Genomic DNA, 3,884 nt, shown 5'->3' with positions numbered 1-3,884 from the left:
TCTCTCTCTCTCTCTCTCTCTCTCTCTCTCTCTCTCTCTCTCTCTCTCTCTCTCTCACACACACACACACACACACACACACACACACACTTCTTTTCCAGTCCTTACACAATAATGAAATCAACCCTACCATTACTATTTGAAAGGGTATGTCAGTCTACTTCACAATGACTCCACTGACCATCCCTGAAGCTTTCAAAGACAAAATTTTCCTCCCTGCACATCAAAACCTTTTATGTGATGTTTCCCACATTAAATTGTTAGCTTCTTGAGGGTAGGAATTGTCTGCTTTTATATTTATATCCCAGTGCTTCTCATTCATTTGTTCACTGATTCAATCACTTGTTTGTTCATTAAGCAGTGCTAACTGTTAACTAATTTCAACCTTCCCATTCTAGGTTCCTAATAGAACTGTGCCTTGAAGAACCTACCAGAAATTGTGCCCTTCTGGCATAGCCATCAGGAAGGCTAGGGTCATCTTAATATCACAAAGAGGCGTTAAAGTAGGACTTTGCATGGATTTTAAAAAAATTACTAAAATATCAAATTAAATCTTATACACATGGATGTAATTGTCTTGGAACAATTCTTTGTGGTTTTTGAAAAACAATTTACACCAGCAATTCATCTAGCTAAAAATATGTGAGGAGAATTCATTAAAACTTTGTTGGTACTGCAAAAGGAATGTTTTTCTCTTTATGTCTTTGTATGATTTATCTTCTATAATATAAAGCAGAGGTATTTTGTGGTTCTAATTAATATGCCCAGTTGCTTAATAAAATATTTTAATATTAATCATGCCTTTATAAGACTTTTGGCATTTATTTTAATCCCAAAACAATGTTTACTTGCAAAATATAGTATTCTCTCAGAGTAGTTCAGTAATTAATGTTTGTTATTTTAAACTAATAATTTAGGTACTTCTACAATAATATATTTAAAACTAAGAATTAAAATCTTCAATTATTTGGAGTGATATAACCCTTTCCTCACAGTCAATAATCTTTGAAGGACATTAAACTTAGGGTAAAATGTCTCTGAAAAGGATTAAGATTTGTTTTTTGAAAGTACCAAGGCTAGTTTACACATAAGGAAAAAAAGATGATGAAAGAATCACCATTTTATTTCTTTTTGAAGTATATGCACTCACTTAAGTTGCTGGAGATGCAAGGCATGAAACAATCTGGTAGCCATTCTATAGCAACCAATTAGGAAATTCCATTAATCAAAAAGTTGTTTTGTTTCCATACCCTCAAATCATCAGTTTGACTGATTTTTGCCATGAATCATGTGGTTGCTTTCTGCTTTAGATCCGAATGGTCCTTTGACTTTGTGGAGGTCAAATATCTCTTCTCATACAAAAGAGTGAAATCCCATCCTTTCTATCTCAATGACAGGACAAGATTATGTTCAACTACAGATAAAATAATTATGATTAACCACATGATATTGCATGAGTGGGAATCCACCAATAAGTTTGACATAAACAAATAATATGGAGCCATTTCTTATAATAATAGTCACTGTTTACATAGAACTTAAGATTGGCAAAGCACTTTACAAAGATTATTTTATCCTCATAACAATCCTGGGAGGTAGATGCTACTATTATCCTCATGTTGTAAATGAGAAAAATGAGTCAGAGAGAAGCAAATAACTTGAATAAGGTCAAAGAGCTTGTATAAGGCCAGAGTTGAATTCATGTTTTCTTGATTCCAGGACAAACACTCCTTCCACTGTTCAATTTAAGACATATCTTATCTAACTTAATTTAATTCAACAAACATCTATTCATCTTTGAAATGAATTAAGCCTATTTTCTATTTTATTTCATTTTTAGTTCCTCTATTTCTTAAACTCTAATCAATTTCTAGCTCCTTGTAATTCCCTCTATTATCTAGGGATCCTAATTTTAGTAACAATAGGTTTATTTTAGAAATGGAAAAGACTTTAGAAGCCATATGGTCTTGACTCTTATTTCTCAGTTTTAAAATAAGGACAAATGAAGATAAAAAAGGTGGCATGGTACAAAGAAATTAATCCTGGCACTAGAGTCCGAAGATTTGGGTCCAAATACCAGTTCTACTACGTACTCCTCCTATGACCCTGGACAAATCACTTCACCTCTTGGATTCTCAGTATTCTCATCTACAAAATGAAGAGGTTGCACTAGCTGGCCTGTATGATCTCTTGCTCTCTAAATATATGGTCTCTGAGACCCGTCCTTCCTTGCTTGCTTCTTTCCCTCTTTCCTCCCTTCCTCCTTAACTCCTTCCAAATAGGGAATTGTACACTCACATTGGATGCTCTGCCCAAAGGAACATAAATTTCATGAAACCCAGCTCTGGAAACTAGGCTTTGATAAAGTCCATTCAGATTCAAATGAAGCTACTAGAGTATGCCCTAACCCCAAATCACCTTGACTCTCACTGAAGGGCCAATAGTAGGTCCCAGCCCAAACCTTTGTCTTTGTTTGGGTTTTAATGGCTCAGAATGAGTGTAAAAAGCAATTGTTTTTCCTTCTGGTTAGAAACCCTGAGGGTCTACACCTCCCAGATTGATTTTTTTTTGAATAGGTAAAAGAGGCCATTTTTTAGCCTCTAAAACACTGAATGGGTATTGCCTCAAACTAACTGAGACCTGGGAAAGACCTTAGCTTAAAAAGGTCAATGTCTCCCAGTGCATCTGGGGTCATCTCCCATAGTCATGATCCATGTCTTGTCACTGGAAAGATAGCTCCGAAGGAGAGAGTGAGGCTGGTAACTTTGCACAGGCATTCTTCCTATTCACTTTCAAATCAAGACATTATCTTTGTGATGTCTTTGGTCTTCTTTGAGAATGAAGGATGAACAAAAACAATTTCTAGGTCACTAACAGGCAACTAGATGGATCAGTGGATATAATACTGGGACTGGAGTCTGGAAGATTCATCTTCCTAAGTCCAAGTCTGATCTAAGACACTAGCTGTGTAACCCTGGGCAAGTTTCTTAACTCTCTTTGCTTGAGTTTCCTTATCTGTAAAATGAGATGGAGAAGGAAATGGAAAGTCACTACAGTATCTTTGCCAAGAAAATCCCAAATGAGATCATTAAGAATTGGGCATTGCTATAGTTTTAGGGGAGCAGGGAACCCAAAATACTAAAGTTTAGAATGGGTAGAGTTGTCTGGAAAGAATTGGCCTGCTCATGCAATCCTCTACTCAAGCAGCAGAAAGTTTATTATAATGCTAATAAAGCAGGCAGAACTCTTTTGGGAACTCACAACATAATGGGGGTGATGCTAAAGTTTATATAGAAAAAGTTCACTGAGTGCTGTGCCAAGTATGCTAATTAGATGGTGAACATACAGTTTCTGTACCTTGGGCACAGACATCATTCACTACTGGCATGGCCATCCTGTTTATACAAGATAGCCTCAGGAGTTGACATCTGTAGCTTGACCTTTGGATTGTATATGGCAACTGTGGTAATCAGTACATGACAGTCCTGCTGGTACAAGACAGTCCTGATCATACAAGGGAAATTCTATAGATGTCAGCTTATTGTAACAGGGAGGGACAGTTTGCCTTACTGGGGTCCACTCATGAATCATTGCTAGAGAGAGGGTCTTTGAGCTGGTGAAAGATATGGTCCTAGGGCTGGGGTCAGAGCACCCCATCATTCCCTCCTCAAACAAATGGGATTCAAAACCATTTGGGGTAAGTGATGAAGGTCTTGGCTTCTGAAACTGCTTCTTGATGAGATTGAGTATAGAGCTATCCTTACCTTGAGGGGTCTCATTTAAGGTGCTAGAGCCTTAACTGAGGTTGGTTCTTCTCCGAGTCCATTGAGTGGTAGGTCTTTGACTTGGACAAGGGCTGGTACATAGATTAAGTGATCGTTTGG

General features: G+C 37.1%; 1 long non-coding RNA gene across 1 annotated transcript in view; it reads left to right on the top strand.

The window, feature by feature from the left end:
• The window catches only part of LOC138145306 (uncharacterized), a 1,360-nt gene extending 565 nt beyond the window's left edge, over positions 1-795 (top strand). Inside the window, exon 2 of the long non-coding RNA XR_011164183.1 lies at positions 399-795. This is a non-coding gene — a long non-coding RNA (uncharacterized lncRNA). The remainder of the gene's footprint in view (positions 1-398) is intronic.
• Positions 796-3,884: the final 3,089 nt, after the last annotated feature.

This window comes from Petaurus breviceps, unplaced genomic scaffold (genome assembly GCF_028583685.1).
Source record: "Petaurus breviceps papuanus isolate PSGF00001 unplaced genomic scaffold, PetGlider_PUasm1.0 90734, whole genome shotgun sequence".
Classification (NCBI taxonomy): Eukaryota; Metazoa; Chordata; class Mammalia; order Diprotodontia; family Petauridae; genus Petaurus; species Petaurus breviceps.
This window is presented reverse-complemented; position numbering and strand designations above follow the sequence as displayed.